Raw genomic sequence first — 24,279 nt, 5'->3', positions numbered from 1 at the left:
TTGCGTGTTGGCTCTGATCTCTTTTTTCCACTTCTCTCATTCAAGTCCATTCAAACTACCTTCTGGAGTGAAATTACAAGGGAAGTTGAAAGTACTGACAAAGTGAAGTGGGTCTGAAGGAAGGACAGTCTTGTGGTTTTGCTCATGAAAGCTATATTCAGTTCCCAGCTTTTTCAGTGTAGTCTCTCTGTGCCTCCATTTCCCTTATGTAAAATGGGGATAAAAATCTGTTGTGAGGATAACTATAAATACTAGAAGGAGGCTCAAATGCTGCATTGATGGATCCATGTAAGTTCTTAGATAAGATTCAGAGCCAGAGTTTCTGCTGCTTCCTCTAATGGATAACTGGATAATTACACTGTTTGTAATCATCTGGAGAAGAATCTAATAGAAAAGGATTGTTTCATCCTCCCAAAGAGTCTCAGTGTGAAAGTGAAAGAGCAAAAGAAATTAAATGAATGCATCCTGGCAGTGTTGGAGGACCAATATGAGTGCTTTCACACCTTGAACTCACTAGTTCTAACAGCCAGGCATGCATACTAGAACTAACCACCCAGCCACCACTGAAAGACTGGGTGATCTTTGATAGTGTTGGGGATAGGATGTTTGCCACAGCAAATGCCAATGAGACTGAAAGCCAACTCTGTAAACATCTCCCTAACATACCTTGCTTTACTTGTACACCCCAGAAGAAAAAAATGGTGGGATGTATCCTCTGTTACCTGTTCAGTCAATAACCCTGTTTCTGGCACAACAGCTAGTGTGATAAGGCTTAAATCCCACTGGGTTAAAGGGTGACCTTAGATATATTGAAACCAGTTCCTAAAGAAGTGTCATTTATAAACATCCATGGGGCATGAAGAGAACCTTGCTTTCAGAATGAATGGTTTTTCTGTTTTGCTGTTTCGCTGTCCTTTTCCAAGGCTGGCCACTCATTGTTGCCCTCTCATTCTCTGTTTCATTTTTTTTTTCAGGTTGCTCCTGCCACTCAACCATAGTTCTTCAGACTGGAAATGAAATGGGTTGGCAAAGGATATAGGTAGCCATCTGTCAGTTGTAAGTAAAATAAAGCTAAATGCTTGTCTACTAGTTTGAAAGGAACTAAATCCCAGAATACTCTGTGGTTACAAAGGAAGGTGCCATTTTAGCCCTGAGTCTTGTTCCAGAGGAGTGTTCCTTCACAAAGAGAAGGGAAGTTTTGCAAGTATGCACCATCTCTGGTGCATTGAGGGGATGGTTGGTTGTTTTTTAAGAAGCAGTGGCTAGTGGGAGAACAGTCAGGGGCTATAAAAGCTGAACCATGGCTGAGGAACTGAGACTGTCTATGGTAGGCATAAGAGGAGTTGTCTGGGTTTGTCCTGATAAATGTTCCCTGATGGAATGGTCTTTTTGAGTTGGGAGTTGTCACTTTTTGTTTGGGTTGCTGTCTAGCATTCTTGTCATTTTAACTAACAAGATGGGGTCCTCCAAGAATGTCTTCTAAAAAGGCAGCCCCAAAATCTCTCCAACAAGACAGCAGTTCTGTTATTGAATCAAAGTTACATCATGTCATACAGTGCAGGAGGCTGTTACCCAGAATGGACACTGAAGAACAGAGCTGCTCTGAAACAGTTTTTCTGACTTCTGAGAGAGATAAGAAAGGGAGATGTACACCCTAATCCAAGTCATTATCAGAGTAAAGATACTAAATTCCAAAAAACAGTCTGTTAAGCTATTGAAGTAGGTGGTGGTGGAGCATCATCTGGTTTGGTGAAAGTAGGAAAATGTTATCAAAGCCTCATATAAATAATAGGTTCAGTTACCTTCCAGCTTGAAATCTAGTTTTCCTTTCTCGATCTTGACTTTTCAGGTTAAACGTACCAAATGAAAAGTAAATAAGGAAAATAAGTAAAAAAGGAAATAATAAGGAACATATCACAGTGACAACAGCATAAACCAGGTCACTGGAGGTGGCAGATGGAGGACACACTGGTAGTAACAGTTAATGTTAAACTAGTCCACGGACTAGCTGTTATGACTATTAGAGAGGAGCTGGAGAATGCCCATGGGACAGTACCCTTTTCTTAGGCAGCATGACTGGAAAAAAGTTATAAAATTCTAAAAGGACTGTTGCATATAACCTGATTCCCCTTATTTCCCAGCCAAATAAAACAAAAAACCAGCAACAACAACAAAAGAAATATGCGTATGTGCTACAAGAACTAATGCATGTGTTCTACAATTAGAGAACTGTATTTTAGAGAACTGTATATTAGAGAACTGTATACTGTTTTAACAGCAAACCATTCAGAAATAACTAGAAGCATCATATTAGATAGATTATTGACAAGATTTAAATGACCCTTTTGCTCATTTCAAAAAATTTTTCCTTCTTATAAAAAACTTATAAAAAACTGCTTTATTCTTCGCTCCAGATCTCTGTAATTCTAAGCTATAAACAGGAAAGCAGTAAAAGGTTGCATTTATAAATATTTTAGGGAACACTGCTGTTTGGTGGAGTTTTACAGTAACTTCTATGGTATTATGAAGTGTGATTATAAGAGCTGATTTGAGAAGTGTATCATTTGATTCTGATAATCGATTATCGGCATAACAGACTTAACTAAGCACTACCATGATCAACAGTACCTTCAAATCTTTGCAATACTTCGCAAGTCAACACTTCTTCAGGTAAATTAAAATGTAGTGTTACATAAATACGAATGGAAAAGTTAGAATTCACACTTTAGGTATAAAACGTCGACAATTCTATTCTACATTAGCATTTTAAAATTGTAACTGTTTTAATTAGACACCATGTTTGTGATGGAATCTCATATACCCATTTTTCCTGCAAGATTGTTGGCTTTCAGGATTCAAGATGGACTGCTCAGCTGCATTAAAGAAGGCATGCTGAGTCCAGCCTAGCTGCACATGTTCCACTTCTAGGTCCTTGATGCATCTTGTTGTCACTTGCAATACAGGTTCTGACTAGACAGCCAGTCACTCCGAATTGTTTCCTTGCTTAAGGCATTTTGTGTGGGCAGACTTGGGGATGTGTAATATTTTTCCAGCTCTCTCTGCTTTGCTTTAGATATTTTTCACTGGTCTGCAAATTCTCTGCCATTTGGTATGATAGAAGTCCAAAGTGGGCAGCAGTAGACGTTGTTTGGAGTGGGAAAAGATACACTGCTGTAATGATGTTGTCTGGTCAACTGTTGACCAGGTGATCCTTAAATAAACCCATATACATGCACAGACAACACACAGCCATTCTGAGTTTCCAAAATGGTCATTGAAATGGACTGATAATTAGAAAGACTGATCACTAATACTGAATGGGATTATAGATCATCTGTTCCTCTTTTACTTTGCCCTCCATGTGTCTACATATCATAAAAATTAGAAGGACTCTGATTATGGAGCTAAATACTCTACAATATCATCCATGCGTCTGCATGCCACACAGGAAGAAATGTCAATTTAGAAATAAGCCAGAAATTCTCTACCCCTATCTCAGCATGGTTAACATCAATATGCCTATGGGTAACCCAATAAATGTGAAACCTAAATATAACAGGCCCTGCAAAAATCTTTCATTAAATTATGTAAAGCGGGAAGGGTGGGAAAACATGGCGATTTTTACAGAAAGAATTGTACCTCCTGGCCAGTATTTTCCATTGTCTTCCTTTGATGACTTTTGTGTTTAAATAAAGACTTTCCCCCTCTCAGCCTGGTCATCTGCTAGAGTCCAATAGCCACGTTGTCTGATTGTTATGGACTTGCCCTGGGGAGAATGTGGGCTTACGTAACCACAGAAAGGCAACTGAGTCTCAAGGAAAACTTCCTCATATAAGGAACATCCTGGTGGCTCCGAAAGACTCAGAGTGCCATGGGCAGGTGTGGACTGAATAGAGTTTGTAAGAATTAATCAGAGAAGGTGGCTGCAATTTCTATGCCTTCCTTCACTTCTGGTAGCTACTTATTGCTACCATCCACCAGGATCAACAAATAGTAACACAGAAAAGAAGTACGCTGGGGATTTTGTCACCTCTTTAGTTATTGTATTTGCACAGACACTTATGATTTTTAACTGGAAAAAAATGAGTAAAGTTCCCCTTCTCCAAAATGCGTCTTACATTTTAAAACATCAAAATGTGAATTATACAAGGGCTAGACAGCACAATGGGTAAGGAGACTGGCCTTTCATCTCTTATTATGTTGTTAATTAGCTAATGTTTGTAAAGCACTTTGAAGATGAAAAGCACTATATAAGTTCTAAGTATTATCATTTCTGGAGACCTTGGTTTCAGCTAAGACGTGCCTAATTACACATGCAATAAATAAGGCTTAATGAATCATGGAATCATATGCTTTATATGGTGCATGCAAGTTTCTCACATTGTTCAAGGCAGTGTGGTCCATCAAAGTAATTCTTTATGTATATGGAACCATTAAGGACAATTACCAAAAAAAAAAAAAAAAGAATTAATATTCTCTACAAATAGGTGGATCAAATGTATTATTATTTGGGACTGAATCTTCCCCATTCACATACTATGCTTGGGCTTTGGACAGGGTAATTATATATATTAGTGTTATTTGTATCCCAGTAATGCCTAGAAGCCCTATTCAGTAATTGGGGGGGGGACTCATTTTGTTAGACTTTGTGCCGTTGTAAAAGACCTGTTCCAGTTCCTGAAGATCTTATGAGCTAATTTAAGACAAGACACTGCTATTGGGTGTAACATGCAAAAGGAAGGGAGGAACAGTGATAGGGAAATGTAGTTACATTGACTTTGCAGAGTTTGAAGTTTCCAAGCTATTCTTTTTTGTGGAGCAGGTTAAGGAATTCTCCCCATTTGCCCCTTGGCCAGCTCCTCAATTATCACTACAGCCCTGAGATTGCAATAGCTCCTGTTACCATTGCAGCTCCTGCCCCTCACGGAGGGCATCAGCTGACTAATCTTGCATAGCTGTGAATTCAGCAATCCTGTTTTGGCTTACCTCCAAACCACAATGTGCACAGACACAGAGGAAGCCACTGGGCTGTTCCCCACCCTTCATAGAGTCCCCAAATTTTCTCACCAAAGCAGAATGCTTTCAACAACATCTGGGGCTCTCCACGGGCAAGAAGGAGGGGGCAGGATTTGTCTTAGTGCACTAACAGCATTTAGACTGGATGAAGTGATTGTGTTCATTAGCACAACCTAAGTAAATTGCAACAGCCAATTAATAACGACTAGCCAGAGTGAAATGTCTCTAACTGGAAGGTATTTATCCTGCAGTGCAAGTCATTTGATTCGCTTAATGTCTGTTGAAAATATGCACAGACAATCACACAGGAGGAAAAAGTATTTTGGAATGCTGCAGACAATTGAAACCAGTGAGCCCACTGCATGCTGTCTGGATAAAGAACTCGTAACCACAGCCAAAAGCAGAACAAGGATTTCCGACTTTTATTCAGGACATGTGTTCAAAGCCTGGGTTCAGAATGGGCTGAAGGTTTGGCGTATCTGGCCCTTTTCCTTCCCTAATTTAGTTTTAGGCAAGTCACCAGGGTCACATTTATTTCTCTCTAACCCATTTCCTTATAGCATTTGATATTGAGTGTTTTGGTTAGGAATATAACCTGGAGAAACTTTAAATTATCTGTACTTGGAGCAAAATGCAACTTTAAACTGTTTTTATTCATCCCCCCAATACACCTGCCCCCAGTCTACTTGCAGAAGTTCAACACTAAGAAATTGGTCTGATTTTACATTTTAGTTTAGTTGGTGCATCTTCTGCAAAAACAAACTCAAAATACTCTAGCTCACATTTTGTTGTGTATTTTTCAGGCACTTCAATAAATAGTAACATCAGATGTAATGCCTGCTGTAGCTCCAGGCAGTGGTTAAACATTTTAACAGTGTAGCAAACTCATCAACAAGTCTTTTTTTTTTCCCTTTTCTTTTTTTCAATTAAAAGATTTTTATCCTACCGGCTCATGACTTGGGGATTTTTACAGGAGAGTCAAGAATTTGTCATATATTTTGAAACTTGAATTTGAAACCAAATGATTATTTTTAAAAGCCAATATCTCATGCATTGTGTTATAGACGATGCATAAACCCACTTTGTTAAAGTGCACAGCTGGATTATGGTTTATGTCTCAGCTATCGCTGTTTAACTCAAAGATTCAGGGGCAGCTTCTTCCTTTTGTTACTCCAGTTTTATGCTGGGGTAACACCACTGATTTTAATGGTGCAATGCAGCACTGAATGAGACTTTCAGCATTTTTGTTACACCATAAGCTTTTTTCCAAGAGATATTAAATGTATTAATATTATTATTATTATTTCATCTGACATTTTAAGTTTGTCTCTTTTTTCCTCTTGAGTTTTCAAGATAGTTGTTGGCTGACATAGCCTATTAATAATATAACTATCGTAAGGAGCCAGTCATTTTAAATATTATTGAAACTATTATTCAGGCAGATGTGTGCGTTATCATTTCGGCAGCCACAGTGAGCTGCCTATTACAGAGACATCAGGCTGTAATAGCAACCAAATTGCATTGTGTAATTGTGATTTTTCTGGCACAGCCCATTACCGCCAAAACTGATCAACTGTGTGCACGGCTGATAGTGTCCCATGAGAAATAAATCAGAGGTTGCAGGATATTTTAAATGTAAATAGGAAAATATTTGCATGAGTTTAGATCATAACAAGTAACTCTGAGTTGGCTATTGAGCTCAAGTCACCTGATTAAGAATTTTAGAAAAAAAAATTATGGGATGAAATCTACCTATCCATTTCCCTTGGTAAGGCGCACTCCACCTAAACTTCTCTCATGTTTGACTTTTAAGCCCTGACTCAGCAAAGCACTTAAGCATGTGTTGAAAGTGAATGGAATTTAGACAGATCCTTAAAGCCAAGCACGTGCATAAGTGCTTTGTTGAATCGGAGCCTTATTTTCTTCTATTATTGTCTGGGCCAGAGCCTCAGCTGGTGTAAATTGTTATAAACCCATTGACATCATCTACTGATTTCAGAGGGCCTGTGACAATTTCCCTCCTTCCCTCCATGTTTCTTTCTTTCTTTGACTATCCTTTTATTTTAGGGTAGAAGATGTATAAAATCTAGACCAAAGTAGGCGCCATACACTTCTCTAGGCCCAAATGCTCCCCATAGTGGTGTGGTGCAGAAGAGTTCAAAAAGCACAGACCAGACTCACAAAGAGGATTAAAGGGTCGGTGGGTGGACTGTAGGGAAAGGTGCAGTAGCATAAATGCCTTTGTCCCCAAGTTACCTACCTCATATACAATGTAATCGATACATGTTTATAAAGTACTGTAACTGGGCGGCTTGCTCTTTTAAAAGCTAACGGCCTGGGGCCAGCCAACCCTGATTAGTTATTAAGGAGGCACGCTTGAGCAGGGATCAGCTGATTCCCTATGAAGACCAGAGTATAATACAGAGGCTTTGGGGAGCAAGTAGGCTCTAGCAGAGAGACCTGGAACTTGGGGAGTTAGACACAGTAAAGAAGGCCTAGGGGTGACCTAATAAGGAAGTAAATAGATGGATTGGAGGGTCTTGAGGACTTTAGTTAGAGAATGTGTGTTAATGTAATAAACCAGAACCAGAGAAGGACTGTGAATGGGCAAAAGGAGTCTGAGTTATTGGAGTTATTGAAACCCTTTAAAGGGGAGAACTAAAGCAGGCACTGAACTGATGGGACATGCAGGAGGTGGCCACCTGATAACTAATGAACTAGGATTTCAAAGTACTTGTCATCCATTACTATTACTTAGCATTATTATTATAACAGTGAAAAAGTTGGGCGCTCACAGTCAGGAGCAGAAATATAGAGCTAAGGTTTAGATGAATAGATATTAAGGTCCGATGGACTGTTATGACCATCTAGTCTGACATCCTACGCAGCCCAGGCCACAGCATTTCACCCATTGAATCTTGCATCAGTACGCCCAATAGCTTGTGGTAGAACTAGAACATATCCTGATTTAGTTCCAATTCAGGAAAACATCCTGATTTGGAACATCACTTTAGCATTTGCTTAACTTTAAGCTCATGTGTACGTCTCATCAAAATCAATGAGACTTAAGTGCATGCCTAAAAGTAAGCATGTGTTTAAATGTTCTCCTGAATTGGGACCTTAATGATAAAGTAAACACTTTTATTCCACTGAGTTTTCCTCAAGAAATTTGCATCAAAAAAGTTTATATGAATAATGATCAAGAAATTTGCCACATTACCACTAAGTACTATTTACATGAGCATTATAGGCCAGGTCAAGCACCACTGAAAGCAATGGGACTTTTTTGTAGGAGCAAAATCAATCCCGATATGCATCCAGCATGATAGTTTAACTCGATTGTTTCTATTTAATTATTATTGCTTAACAAGAGGCACTGTCAAGGTTTTTAGGCTTAAAAAAGAGAGAATCTGTGAAGCTGAGTATTACTGTAATCAGAAATGTCATCATGCCATCAGCTAAGTAACTATTCATTATTCACTCCATGTCCGGCATTATAAACTTGTATGTATAGTTCCGAAAGCAAGGCATGTGCATCACCAGGAATTGTAGATTTAGATACTAGTTTGATTGATAGATGACTTGGAAATACCTCAGACAGAAAATAGGATTTTCTTGCTTGGCAGTCTCACTTCAAAAAGAGTGTACATTATTTCCTCTCACTTCCTCATGCACGCAAGCAAGGAAGCAAACAAATACTATCATCCTTTTCAACAGTAGAAGTGCAGTGGCAAGCTAGAAAATCACAATTTGTAAAAACAGTGAAAGACAAATTTGACAGGGAAATAGGTTGATGGGCCCAATCCTGCAGAATACAGAGCACCTTCTAGGAGGCACTGTGTGACCTTAACTCCCATTGCTATCAGGAGACACACTCGCAAGATTGGACCTGTGGGTCATGATGAGCAAATAGTGCTTATTCTTGCACCACTGAAGTCAGCTATGGGCAAAGAATCAAACGCATAGGACATCAAAAGCAATGAGAGCTAAATGACTCAGAGTGCTGCTTCTGTACAAGTTTGAACTACCATAGGTATCATTCTTTTATAGTGCTTTATACAGAAATCTGTCACAGTTATCTATTCAGAAACACAAAATCATTCACAGTCACTTCCAATTTTGAGGGAATTCATAGTACTAAAAATGTTCTTAATAATGAAAACAAAACAATGTCAGATGCAGCCTCGTTGGATGCCGCTTTCCTTTGTGTAAACAAATTTTGTAAGATGAAATCATTATTTATTTCGTTTTACATAATGTATTATTAAATTGACAGCTAATCTGCCCAGCTAGTTACTACCATATTTAGCTGTCTATCTCAGACATTTCCAATATACATATCACCGTGATATCAAGGTACCAAGCTGATATTTTTCCAATGGTCAGAATTTCAAAAGTGTTTAACGCTGATAATGACTTCATCTAGGTGCCTAAATGGAAACTAGCCTCTTTTGAAAATCTACCCATAATTGTCCAAGATGAAGTAAACAACCCTCCTGTTTTGTGCTAATTTGGTTACATCCTAAAGAGAAACTACTGTGTGTTACAGACATCTGCATGCACTCAAAACTATGTCTGATAAAATGGTTAACTATTGGAGCTTTAATAAAAACCATAACAATTTCTTGCTCAGACATTTTGGATGGAAATAAAATTGAAAAGTTCCAAATGTCCTCTTGTGAAATGAGTCTTCAGATAAAAAAAAATGTAGGTAAAGCAAATCTATTTTCATTTCTCATGTTACAAGAAAAGGCAGCACTTAGCAGCCCTTATCTCAGACAAAACTTTGTTGGGTTATAAATAACGCTGAACACCTAGCTTTCTAATACATGTGGTGGTGGCGGTTTTATTATGCAAAATTGTTCACATTTAGGCCCTGATCCAAAGCCTTCTGAAGTTAGAGGAAAGATTGCCATTGACTTCAATGGGCTTTTGATCTGGGGTTAATCATTTAGGTTCTCAATCCAACAAAGAACTCAAGCAGGTGCTTAACTTTAAATATGTGAGTAGTTTTATTGATTTCAATGTGACTACTCACACACTTAAAGTTAACCATGTGCTTAGGTTCTTTGCTCAAGCAGGACCTTCGTACTTGCCAGATCTAACCAGACATGAAGACCTGGGGAAAAACCAGGAGGAGGAAATACAACTGTAATATTCAATTTACTAATATAATAAGACACTGAAATTGTTGTCAAACTCTTTATATGGGCATAAGGCTGGTTGTGTGCATTTCAGTGTAGATAGAAAGGTTATCTAAAAGGAAATATTCTGCTCACTGTCTTATACTGAAAACAATTTATATAAACTAGGTAGCAATTTACTGGCTTTGCTGTCTTAAAATCTATGATCTGTGTCCAGTGAATGGCAATTCATGTGGCCCTGTGGACTTACACCATACGTCTTGCCCACTTGTGGGAAATAATGGAAATAGCTTAGCGCAGCCCCAGGGAGAGAGATGTTCTGAGTGCAGGTAATTAAATTAGCATGCTTTAAAAAAAATAAAATAAAATACATTTTAAAAGGTTGCATTTCAAAACAAGAACAGTGTTAAAAACGATAGATCATTGAAGTCGCTACAATGGCAGTGTACTGAATATAGGTCATATGTGTTTGATTATGCTACTCAGATAGTTTGATTAGGTTTGGCAAATGAAAACCTTGTCTTACTACAAGTCATTTTTACCGCCTGGATTTGCATATACATATGATATCTGTTATACTAATTACATCTATTTTCACAGGTATAGACAGACATACCCCAGAGATGTGGTACCCATTAACAGATCAAGCAAGCGTGTGCAGCTGTGTTTTGATCAGTGAAAAGGTTTCCTGGCATCCAAGAACTGAAATCACCTTTTTGGGTATGACAAGCGCATCCAGGCCTCTAGCAAGTGAAAATCAAGGGTTTCTGTAAGGAAGGAATAAGAGCAACTACCACAAAGAATTAAAAGTAAAATAACCGTTAATAGTTACAACTGTGCAAACTCAATCAAATGTATTGCCTTCTATTGGCACTAGCCGTCCATAATTACATTTGCTAGCTCATAAAGCTGGTTCCTATTCCTTCCTCCTGCTCCCTTTTCCCCTGTTTTTGCAATAGGATTCCCCAGATACCAGGGTTGTGGGCTCACCTTCATTACCCATTTGAGCACAGGCACATGCCAAGAGAATATATATACTCTTTTGCCTCCTCCTCGGAAACAGTGCTTCATCCACTGGGAAAGGAAGGAGCTGCTGAGATTGAAGCCCTTTGTGGGCATGTTCCATGCTTTTTAATCATTGTGTAGCGCTTAAATACTACGGGGATAGGCACTTTGGAGGTATCTAAGATGACAGACAGAAAGACAGGTATGACTCAGAGGAAAATTAACTTGACAGAGTGGGGTCAAAGGGTTTTAACCAGCTCCTTCATTCTGACTCCCTCCGGTACAGCCCCTCGCTCCTCCATCATTGTAAGTGCATGCTTGACACAAACGTACACGGGAGCTGCACCATTTTTCAAGTTGAGAGGTGCAAATAGCCTCTACTAAGACTGTATTGCAATCTATGATTAACCTAATACTGTATCCGGAAGTGAGCAATACAAAGTGCAGTCTTCCCCCTCAGAAATCTCCACGGCCAAAATTGTTTGTGGTGGCCACAATTAATTTTCTAAATTTGCAAACATCAGCGTCCAACTATTTTCATTCCCCAAACGCCAGTTTTCAGCACCCACTAGATTAGTTAGAGATCTAAATAATTAAATACTGTTTGCACAGGCAAATCCAACTTTGCAGATTAAGCAAAAATTTAAGCCTCTAATATTGTGTGCCTAAAAATTTGGAATTTTGCTTTGGGGGCTGCAAATTTGAGGTTGCTTTTGAAAGTCTGAAATGCTTCCAGCCTCCGAGGCTTGACATTCAAAATTCCTGTAATCATTTCCAAACTTGGGCATACCCAAGAAGTTATTCACTGAGCTTCCAGCTGCTCTCCTACCCTAGGATGCATTAAGGTAGAGATTTATATTTGGTAGAGATTTATATGGGCTCTATCCACGGGAGATTTATATTTGGTATATTTGGTAGAGATTTATATGGGCTCTATCTGTTGAGCTCCTCCATTTGCAAAACCCTGTTTGCCTGGTAATGGAAAATCCCTGTTCCAGTCTTCCTAGGGTCATGTGACCAACAGAAACCTAAGCCAACCAGAGAGGTTTATATCTTTCAAGCTTTTTTCAGTGCTGCCCTCTTCAGATTTCTTGAACAGCATCTTTCTTGTTTATAGATACTGCAGATACATTGAGTCCAATTCTCATATACATTAATGCCCTTTATACCACTTCAGCAGTGCGAAAGGACCTTAAAGAGGGTGTAACTGTACTTTAAATGTACTGTAAGGCCCCTTTACCTGCTGGAGCCCTAAAGTAAATGGGAATCAGGTCCTCAATATTTTCCCTTCCATTTTTGTGTTTTGTTTCTCTGCTTAGCGGCCTTTCAGATAGAATTTGTATGGATTTGGGGGTATTCCAAGATCCAAGGGGAATCTTCCTCTTTGAATCCTGAATAATTAAGGGTGACAGCACCATCACACTAAACACAGGCACAGTTCTTCACATTTAGCTTAGGTTAGCACATTTCTTTATTTAACTATCTCTGATCTGACTAGATCTGATCATTCCTTCATCACATTTTCACTTAATCTTTCACCCCCGACACAGACTAACCATTCTATCACATATCACCCAAGGGACCATCTCCTCTTCCCCCAACCTCCCCTCTGTTGTTTTCTCCAATTTAGATTCTTTACTCCACGCCGGGTTATTTGACTGATTATGTGGAGGGAGCAGTAGATCTTTTTATAATTGCTGTTTTACTTAAAGCATTGATTCCTCAGCTCCTGACTGGTTTCAGATCCTAACACCTCACTGTAGGTTTCCCTGGTATAATCAGCAAATAAGAAGGCCACGAGCACTGCATTCAGAGTACATTCTTCTATTCAAAAGCTGCTCTACAGCATCTGCAAGAGGATTCTTGGTACGTGTCTGGTTAAACTGCATGTGCAATATTCTCTCTCCAGCCAAGGAAGATTCTGCCACCTCCTGTAGTAATATTTCACTTGTTCACAGTCTTTCTGACTCAGAGACACTAATTCCCCCAAGTTCCTTCGGTGGATATAAGAAGTTCTCTATTTTTTTAAAATTTGATTGATATTCGTTATTTCTTTTAACCTTTCTCTGCCATTCCTGAACCAGGTGATAGTTTCTCCATAGTGATGATGATGATCTCTAGAGTGCGGTAGCACATTTTCTAGTCATCTGCTCATTGTGGAGTTAATATGTTTTATGCTGTCAATTAATTTAGGCCCATGCCCAGCAGACTCTGCCTCACGCTATACTTATTACATATGATGCCCTTCTTTCAACACTTCCATTGTCCATGGCCACGTTCAGGACGCCAGAAACTCTTTGTTTTACCAAAAAAGGGTTGAGAAACATTAGGCAAGACTCTGCTGTATCAATGGAAAGAAAATGTCTTTAAGAAAAGCATTCTGGAGGAGGATGCAAACAATGCAGTGTCACTGGATGAGCACAGGAAGCAGCCCAGCTGAAATCCACTGAAGTAGTCATTTTCTCCATTTCCAGTTTCTCTCACACACAAAAAATTGTCTGAGGGAGACACAAATATTTAAAAACAAAAAGACCTCCCAGGCTGACTTGAAACATGTTCAAACTACACATCTCCCTGCTCCATACAATCCAGTAAATATTTCTCTGGCCCCACAAAACATTTTACACTGAATCCAGGAAACCTCAGGTTGACCTTGGATATAAAATTCCTCCTTTTCAAAGCAAATGTTTCAGCCATGCTTCTGGCGGCATTGCACTTTTCCACCTGAACCATATAAAAACCTGTCTTTTTTTGGCAAATATGCTAAATTGTGCTGTCATGAACTAGCTGCTTTCTTGTTTAACTGCACATAAACTATTTGAATCCTGTGCTCAGTTTTTACACCCTGGTATAATGCTGGTAGCAATGCTAAAATGTTCAACCACCTTCTGGGCTAGATCCTCAGCTGGTATAAACCAGCATAGCTCTCATGGCTTCAATGGAGCTATGCAGACTTACAGCAGCGGAGAATCTGGGCCTTTTATCTCTAGCAGTGGTTCTCAACCTGTGGTCTGCGGACTTCCTGGAGGTCTATGTCTAAGATTTACAAAGGGGTCTGCACCTCCATTCAAAAATTGTTAGCAGTCCGTAAATGAAAAAGGTTGAAAACTACTGATCTATAGAGATCATGAGATGTATTCTCTTCTATTTGTACTGGCTGCTTTAGCAGCATTTAATACTACAGAACCTTTTTAGCTTACCTTGAATCCTCCGCTGGGATTTTAGCATTGCACATGTCTGGATTTGATTATCTTTGATACAGACTGTCAATTTGTTTTCCTCTGATGTTTTCCTCCTCTGCTAGCTGTATTCACTCTACTGTCCCCTAAGACAAGATCTTACACCAACCTGGAATATACTGAAAATATACTTTTAAAATTTCCTTTGACGTCATCTTCTTACTGCACATCTACTCATATTCAGGTAAAGATTCCTTGGAACTGGTTTCAGTTCTTTCTTGAGTATGAACATATGCTCACTGTATGGAATTTGACAAGTAGGGCCTGATATCCATCCTCTGATGTCTATTTGACGTCTAATTGATGCTGAACATCCTGATGTTCCCTGTGACTCCAATCTCCATTTTAACACTCATGCGTCGTTCACAGCACCACCAGAATGGCTTTTTAAAAAAATTGTACTCTTTAAAATAATTAGAAAATGGTTTCTCTTCTCTTTCTGTGGCAAAACCAAAGAAGTAGCGATGGGCAGTTTGATTCAGATGTACCATAAAAACTGAGACAAAATTTGTGAAAAATTCCAACCAAACCCCAGACAAATATTTTTGGCATTAATTAAAATGGGGTATGAACTTTTTTCAGAATGCTGTTTTTTATTTTTTCACACCTCATGCTTCCAGCTTTAGCCAAAGCAGTCATGCTGTGTGTTACAAGAGAGGCTATTCTACAGAGATTTCAGATCTGCAATCTGATCCCCCTGGATGAGGACCCTGGCACCTACCCCAAATCCTGTTGAAGTGAGTGGGACTTTTTATGTGCCTTTATCAATTATATTGCAGGATCGGAGCCCAGCTGTGCAGATTTAAGAGTTCAATGTGGTTCAGACAATCATAAGTATCTGGGATGTTGGGTGCTTCTTCTAACCAGGATGAACATCTGAACTTTCTTAGTTTTCTTTGTTATCACCAAAAAGGAAAACACTTGTTTTGTTCTTCTATTCCTACACTTGATTCAAACAAAGCAGGGATTTATAAATAGTCACTGTTTTCAAATGATACAAAATTCTGTCAGGATCATTCCCAAATCTGATGAATATGCAATACTCATCAAGTCGACTTGCATTTGCTTTCATGTAAAATATTGAAAGAACTATCAAATATATTTAGTACAAAATACCTGGTGTAAATTGCTACTGGCAGGATTCTCAAGTTAGTATGTTCTGCACACTGTAACAGTTCTATGGTTTGAGCCATTTGTGTGTGAGATTATTGCATCTTTCGATACTTGAAGGCACGTACAACACTCTCACAAAACATTTGCAAAGTCAAACTATTAAAAGGGAAATGACATGGAGCCTTTTTTCCCCTATTGTTTTTACTTTCTGTTGAAAATTTTTAAAAGGTCTATGAAATGTAAAATTGCAGCTAAATTCATTTCACTTTTGATCTGAAATGCACTTGTAGCAAATTTCCAGAGCTGAAAGGCTAATCTAATAACCCCATATGCCCTAAATCCGCAGTCCAAAGCCTAATGTCCAGCCAGACACTGAGCAGATCACAGGGATGGAATCCATCTCATGGTGGCTGGAGTATGTTCTGTGGGCCCTTCCCAAACCATGCCTCCCAACCCAATAGGGTACGTACAGGGAAATTCACAGAGCAGCCCACTCTTTCCCCATCTCCACCCATCAATGCCTCTTCTTCTCTTGCCACCTGTGTGCTGTCTTGCAGGGCTGAGTCCCATTCTCTGCAGGGACTGCATACTCCCTCTAATCCTTCCCACCCATCCTGCCTGCCCGTTTGTAGTAGAACGAAACCAGTTTGGCAGGCTGGGCAATGTCTGCACTCCAAGAGCCAAATCTGCCCCAGCACATAGTCTAAGTAAACGTAATGTGGAGGCAGGGAAGGAGAGGCAGCCTGTCACTCCCTCTCCCCAGTAAGCTGCACTGACACACAAACACACACTACCCTCTCATGCAGGCAGCAATTGCACATCCCCCCAGTGCCCCATGATGCTCTGCTGATACCGCACATGTCCAGACTACTCATTCACTTTGGGACATAGAGAGAGATTCAGTTTTTTCATGAGAAGTTGGAAATGGAAAAGCTGAAGGATCACTGGATTTTAATGGCGAACCTTCCAGGACTCAAGTGATTCACACACATGCATTTGTTTCACTCTTGTGACTCATGCACATTTTTAAAAAAATGCGCTTAATTTTGGGTGTGGACTTTTGAAAAAATTAGGCCGCAACCTTTCTGTGCCTCAGTTTCCCAATCAATAAAATGGGGATAATAATACTTGCCCACCTTTGTTTAAAATATGTTGAGGTCCTTGGATGTCTGGCATTATAAAGTATTATTATAATATAATTATATAATTATTATAATGGATACATTACACACGATGTAATGTGGTCAATTTTGTGTGTTATTTAATACCAAAAGTAATAGGCAGGGCTCAACTAAATGATATGCTCACACAAGATGCAGGGTATTGTTGTATTTGAGTCTACTGCATTTAGCACACTCTCCTTTAAAAACAAAAACAAAAACCCACAACTTTGGAAAAGTTTCATTTTGAACATTTTATGTTAGAGCCTTAGAGCTGATTCTGTCTCTAAATTATAAACCCTTATTTATGTACCATAAAGATGTCCACCTAATGCACAGAAAAACATATTAATTGATCACAGCAATATATTCTTATCCAATGAATTAGAGCATTCCACACATTGTTTCTTGTTTTGTTTTTTGGCTTATAAATCTTCATTGTAGGATAGGAATGAAAATGACCCAAATATGTATTATTTATGAATAGGAGTCTCCAATATTATGCTTTAGATTGATTGTGTTAGACGGGGTATAATAGAAGCACAATAAGTCAATAAAAAATAAAAAGCAGCAAAAATGTTTCATGTTAAAAATGTAGTTCCAGTGACACCTCTTATATAAAGGACGTTGCCAACACATTGACATTTATATTTATCATGGCTGTGTGCATGATTTACAGTTGTTTGAGGTGCTGAATATCAGGAATATCCATGCACATACACACCCCTTTTGAATGATTGTAAAGCATAGATTACTCCTTATACCGCAAGCTTTTCCTCCCTTTTTATTTTTTTTTATTTTTCTCCTCTAGCTTCAGGGAGGCAAAGGAAGCAGTAGATCAATAGGATGTCTTGACTGAAGTTGCCTGCAGCAGTTCCATTTCTCAGACTGGACACTGATGCTAACTATCAATAGCAATAAGAGGATGTCTCAGACAGAATTAAGGCTCTTTCTTCTGCATGGTTGTCTGGTGGTTACTGATAAACATCTTGTGCACGGGATTGCAACAAATAAACCATTTCAAGTGTGCAAACTAGCCGCTGTCATTCTTTCTTTTGATACTTGCTTTTGAGGGGCGGGAGTGGGGGGAAGAGTGTTCCAGTATTTTCATTTGGATAATTGATACAGGTTAGAGAGTTGTAAGGACGAATGGTGTATAAAGGCATAATGTTATAAGATGGGGAAAGATGAGTGGTGAAATTCTACATGCTGTTGTGGGAACTCTGAGATGGCAAAAGCCACAAATATTGGCTTTAAGTTAAACTACTTAAAAGGGGCTAGCACGATATTTAACCCTTTAGTGACCTCTCCTTCTAGAATCATTTTGGATAATGTTAGAAATATTCTGCCATGCTGCTTTATTAAGACATTATTTGTTCTCACCACTCCTGTGAGTTCTTAAATGTAGTCTGGAAACATGAATTAATAAGGGGCCTCAGCCTGTAGTCTTTACTCAGTGGGAGTTCTGCTCCGTTAAGGACTGCAGAATCAGGGCCTCAAATACCTCACAAACACACTTCATTTAAAACATGCTGGGCCAGATCCTCAGCTGGATTAACTCGTTATAGCCCCACTGATGTCAGATATACTAGAACTATCTCAATTTATGAAGCCTGAGGATCTGACCCACAGAACTGATTGCAAACCAACACCACGGGGAGCAGTGGGATAGGTCAGATTCTCCGCTGATGTAAATCAGCATTGCTCCATTTGATATCTGACTTCTTTGGAGGTACAACAATTTACACCAGCTGAGGAGCCTGGCCTGTGACGATATCAAGAGATGTTTCTCAAAGGGTGAGGCTGACTGTCTTGGGAAGGGCCAGTAATCTTATCTGAGGCTCAGTCCCACCCAAAGAAACATTTTAAATAATGTTGTTTTCTTAAATAATTATTTTCATCACACGCACAACCAAACCTGGTGTTTCTTGTCTGATTGTTCCAGGGAGAGTTCTGATTTTGCTAAATTCTAAAGTAAGATGGTTGAGGACAAAATAAGTCAGTTTCCAAGATTTTATGGTGAAGGACCCCAACCCTGAACAAGACTATTAAGAAAATATTTATATTAGAAAAGTTTTGATGGCATGTGTCTAGGAGTGTGTGTACACTTTAGATGAAGTTAAAGAAACACTTAATGCAGCAAAATAGCTACAAATCATAGTCATTCACTGGTTGGCAATTTCACTTTTTCAAATTATTTTAATAGTCAGATCATATACTGTAATAATACTTACTAACCCCTCAGGAGAAGCATGAAGATTAATTAGTTAATGTTTGTACAATGCTTTGAAGCATTATTACTAATTGTACTCAATGTGACCCCAGTATACAGTATATACATTTTCCCCCAATAGGCAAAAAGATGAAGCGTGCAGTATTTCAAGTTAGGAGACGCTGGAATTTCAGAAATAGCTTGGCTCTTCTCTTTGATTACTTTCTGGCTAGAAAGCTGGAGTCAAACTAATTCATTTTGTAAACATGTCTGATCATGCATGTATAGTGCATTGCATATGTCAACACAGGACAATCTGACTCATAAATTTCATAAATATAGTTCATAAATATAGACAAAATTGACTGCTTCATTTCATACAGTAATAAGGCGTGATCTTGTAGTCCTTACTCAAGTCCTATTCAAGTCAATGGGAGTTTTTGGAAGAGAAAGGACTTGGGGATGAGGTTCTAAGTGTTGTGGTCTTGAAGAATACCACCCCTGTACCTTTATGGTTGAATTTCAACAAATGTTTATACAGCACAGGGAGCTGTTGCTGTATATTTGAATGCAAATATTAGGCCACAACCTCAGCCAGTGTAAATCCATGTAGCTGATTTACAACAGTTGAAGTTCTGACTCATTTTTCTTTCAGCGCAGAATCCAAATGACTCCTTCAGGTGATGATTGTGTTAACTTTAAAGATTAAAAAAATGTAAGATTGATCCAGTCATGCTGTTAAAATTTAAGCTTGATGGATTGCTTTGCCCCATTAAGGAGCAACAATTTAGAAAAATAAAATATATGCTTAAAGGTTGACCATAGGCCTTCTCTAGGATCTGACTGAGCAAGGTCCTTAAGCACATGAGTAGTCTTTTTGTTGAATTGAGGCCCCAGTTCTTAAAAGCTATTAAAAGAACATCATTGGCACTTTTGCTAAAAATAATGTTTATTGAATTAGGTTTTAATGTTCCATGGACAAGCTTCTGTTGTGCATGCATCTCAACAGCAGTTATGCTATAAGCACACAGCCATGAGTTATATTTGTTATCTAGTGTCACTAAACCAGAATTATTTTACAAAATCTGAAACATTCATTTTCTCCCCAGATTATTCAAGCCAGGCAACATTAGTAAAGTAGTTTGTAAAAGTGAAAGTGACTCAAAGCTGGAGACAGACAGAGAAATGGATTACTTTACATATTTTCTACACAAACATGGGGATTAATTTAAATAATTCCCCTAAATCAAAATAACTAGAGGTTTTGGCAGCCTTTGAAGTTTAATGAATGTTTATACTTACCTTTAAGCATAGGTTTTGGGACACCATACAGCACCACTAAGGACAAAACGATCTAAACCAATTTGTATTAAAAAAGGACGTTGCAAAGATGTTTGTAATAAAATTAAAAAGAAAATGCAGATATTTGAAAATATTTTTGACTAATCTTTTAAGTAAATTAAAATAAAGTTACAAAATTATTATGATTGTGCTACTGTCAGCTATCAGTAGTTTGGGCCTGTAGGTTAACTGCAACTGTGATAATTTCAAAGGTAGACTTGATATAGAACAGGTCTCCACTGTACTGTATATGTTCTCCTATGTCTGATTTTGTATTCTTTTAGGGACGCATAAGAACTGGTTTTGCTCTCTCAGCTTTCTGAGTATATTTGGAATTCATTTTAAATGGCTCTTATCAAACATGACAAGAAGTACACCTATTACTGAGAGAAATTCAGATGTGTGTTTTCTCTAGAAGAAAATCAAATCACACTACTAGGTAAAATAGACCAGACACAGGATTTCCACATAAAACCTGATTTCTTTCATCATCAATGAAGAAAAAAATCATGCACTGCTGAAATTTTACATGAATAGAGAAGAATTGGCTTGCTTTTGATCAACGTGACTAAATTTTAAAAATGGGCACTGTTTTCAAAGGTGTCAAGCTTTTGATAATTTAGCCATAAAAATACTCTTTGATTTTTCTGAGACTTTTACACAGTTTTACACATAGGAAACTGAATATTGGATATTTTTGATATCTGGAATTCACAGCATGTCTTGCTGTTAAATTGCCACCTTAGAGGCCTTTTCTTTAATTTAATTGAAAATGCATATTAAATCAAAGTGATAGACACATGCAATGTAAAATGTCTATCAACAATTAGACTCCCATTTGGAAGTTTGTTAAGCATAACAATTTAAAATGAATTTAGCTTGAGGGAGAAAGTTTTAGCCTGTGGTGCTACAATTTTGTATAAAGCAAGTCTAATGTTCTGGCCCTCTCCAACGCGAAATAAAATGCCATACATAAAATAACCAAGACCTCACAGCCTGTTACTCTGCCATGCCATGTCCCTAATTCAGAACCCTAATTTTGTCCGTAATCAGTTACAAATAATACTGATCATTTGGAATGATGAAATAATATGTCATTTACATGGAACCTAGGACCCAGTTTGCTGCAACTACTCAGTAAGTTTATGTAAGTGCAAAGTGTTAGTATTGTTACTGGGCCAGATCAGATACCTATGAAGTAACACTCATGTAGCTGGCAGGAAACTTCTCAGTTTCCCTGAAGTCTTCCATCATGGAGCCAGGCGTTTGCTTTACAAACCACACAGGTATCCACAGGGACTCACGGGAGATACAGGATCAGCAGCAACAGGGAGGCCCTGAGCTCCGTGGCAGCTTTGTGACCCAAAGCCTTGGTAGTGCAGCATCGCTCCTGACCATTGCTGACCCCAAGATTATAGCCGAAAGGGTTTCTATGCTGCAGAAGGAGGCCATGAAAGTGTAATACAGACTCAGGCATGGGGGGGAGGAGATTACATTTTCTGGGGAATCTCAGCTGGTCTCATGGCAGCACATGGTGCACATATTACCTTCCCCTTCCTTAAACTGCTAATGCCACCACTTCCCCTGCATGGATCCTTGGACTTGCAAAGTGCCCTCTCTCAGGTCCAGGGAAAAGAATCCTTCTGAAGCGGCAACTAACTCCTCCCTTTCTACGGGGAGAACGGAGTAAGATCCACAAAGACAGAGGCTCATCCTCACACAGCTCCAAAAGGCCCAATCTGACCTATGAGGCTGCTGCTATTTATAGATACGTGGTACATACACACTGCACCTCCACCATAGAAGTAAGTCAAAGTGATACATATTAGAGATGGGCATGAGCTGCAAAGTCTGGATTCAATGTGCTGGGTTTATTTGGAACCAGGGTTTGGTTCTGGCCCATAGCTGATGTTTATTGGGCACAATAAAAACATCTACTACGTTGCATGGCATAGTATTAAGATTTTTTCTGTCATCTTTAATTTTATAACATTTGTATTTTCAAAGCTTATTCTGCCAGTACTATATTTCTAAACTGAAATTAGTATAACCTTTGAGATACGTGCCAATAGTACAAGCACAGAACAATGCATTCTCTGTAGTGATACATGACTCCTTTAAACAGATGCAATTCCAATACTGTTATGCTTGTGTATAATTCTTCCAGAGTAAATTTTAGCTGTTTGTAGACATTACAGTTATCACCTTGATTGTTTTTAAGAGAATGACAATAAGGAAATTAGGATAAGAAGAAATGTAAAGCATATTCTACTGAACGAATAGTCTACTGAATTGTAACATTCTGTATCATATTATTGGTTTTCCATATCATTCGGTGGATCTAAAATAATTATGTCCCATCAGCCCAAGTGAATACCTATTGACAGCCAATAACAGTTTCTGTCTTTGTTTATCTAGTATTTACACCTTCACTGAATAAGCTCCTTGCAGAACCAGGATTACCTCTGATTAAAAGATTTAAACAGGTACCTTAAGGAACAGTATACCTCAAATGCCATAGTCATTTTGTTTAGAGAGGCAGTGAGCTGTTTTCCAGGCATCTGAGTACCACTGAACAAACTCCTGCAGGTTTCCATGAACAGGGCAGCACCAGCTCCAGGATTTTGTTCCTGTAGGCGAATTGTTTAACATGGGCCTCCTTGCACGGCACAGTCACTAGCACAGAAAAGTGTTACTAAACATTTTGCAGCCCCAGGCAGCTGCTTGTTCTCTCTGGATGGTGATGGTAATGCTGGCCCTGAATGTAAATTTACTCATCTCTCACCCATTGGCTCACGGCCATGTCACTTTTTTAACCTGAGCACACTCAATGCTAGAGTAATTCATTACAATTGGGGGAAAGAAGCTGCAGTCCTGGAAGTCCTCTGAGAAGCTTCACTCAGAGAAATTGGATTTTAGTATCAAAATGTCTAGGACTGAACAGCAAGGTTGGGTACAGAATAGGTAATTTAGAAAAAATAAGATCAGTAATTTTACTGTATTATGGGATTAAACATAGGATTTCGTAGTGGATGCAAGGGGATAAAAATTAACCAAATTCATCCTTGGTGTAACTCCATTGACTTCAGCAGAGTTATAATAAGAATAGATTCTAAAACTGCCACTTTAAAATATGATTGCTTTGCTTCTGCCTCAATGCAGCATAAAAATTGGAGCATCAACTGCAGCAGAAACAGGGCTGAGCATGTTTTAAAGACATATCAAGTAATTTTTAACCCCTTAAAATGGGAGATATTGGAAAAGTATTTTTATATTAAAATAGAGATAAAGAGGCATCAGGCTGTTAGGCAGGTTTTCTAAGTTCTGATTATTGTCACTGGTGACATCTCTGTACCATTTTGCATTTGAAAAGGTGCGCGTGTTAATATGTATCTAATAATGGGTCTGATCTTGCACCGCTCTGACAACAGAACTCCCCTTGGAGCTGTGCTTTCACAGGGTGAAGTATATCCCACTGCATAATTGGGATATTTAAGCACCACATAAACCATGTGTTTTCTACACAGGAATGAATTTCATCAATGAAGAATTTAAGCTGGGGCTGTTAGATTGGAAACGCCTTTGTAAACATTTTTTCTAGATGTATTATATAGGACCTATATGAATTGCATATGTAGGCTACAGTCCTTATTCAGTGAGTGATCCAGTGCTCACAGCCATCACTGGAATGATGCCCATTGACTTCACAACCTAAATTCTGGATCACACCCTAAATTCTTATTCAGGCCATACTTCCTCTGGGGTCATTGGGCCAATAAATATTGGATAGGACTGTGCCCAGATGTTCCTAATGAATCTATAAGAAGTTTGAGGGAGAACCAGTTAGACCTAACTAAATTACTGTATTACTGAGGACCAAATTCTGCCCTGACTTTTGCACCTTGAAAGCCTATTAATTTCATTCTAGGCAGAATTTGGCTCTAAATGTAAGTTGGGCAAAGGCATCAATGAAAAGTAAGAAAAAATAATAATTCAGCACAGGACTTGGGAAACACCTACTGGAGCTATACTAGTAGCTCTAAGTCTGC

At 38.7% G+C, this 24,279-nt stretch overlaps 1 long non-coding RNA gene across 9 annotated transcripts in view; it reads left to right on the top strand.

Moving 5' to 3' along the window:
- Positions 1–11,314, top strand: part of LOC137155016 (uncharacterized) — a 505,162-nt gene extending 493,848 nt beyond the window's left edge. For all 9 annotated transcript variants that reach the window (XR_010920333.1, XR_010920325.1, XR_010920329.1 and 6 more), the window contains 2 exons: positions 975–1,056; positions 10,761–11,314. This is a non-coding gene — a long non-coding RNA (uncharacterized lncRNA). The remainder of the gene's footprint in view (positions 1–974; positions 1,057–10,760) is intronic.
- The last annotated feature ends 12,965 nt before the right edge of the window (positions 11,315–24,279 follow it).

Source organism: Emydura macquarii, unplaced genomic scaffold (assembly GCF_026122565.2).
Source record: "Emydura macquarii macquarii isolate MOO-44397 ecotype Brisbane River unplaced genomic scaffold, CSIRO-AGI_Emac_v2 contig_295, whole genome shotgun sequence".
In the NCBI taxonomy this organism is placed as follows: Eukaryota; Metazoa; Chordata; order Testudines; family Chelidae; genus Emydura; species Emydura macquarii.
Note: the sequence above shows the minus strand (reverse complement) of the source record. Positions and strands in the feature narration are given on the sequence as shown.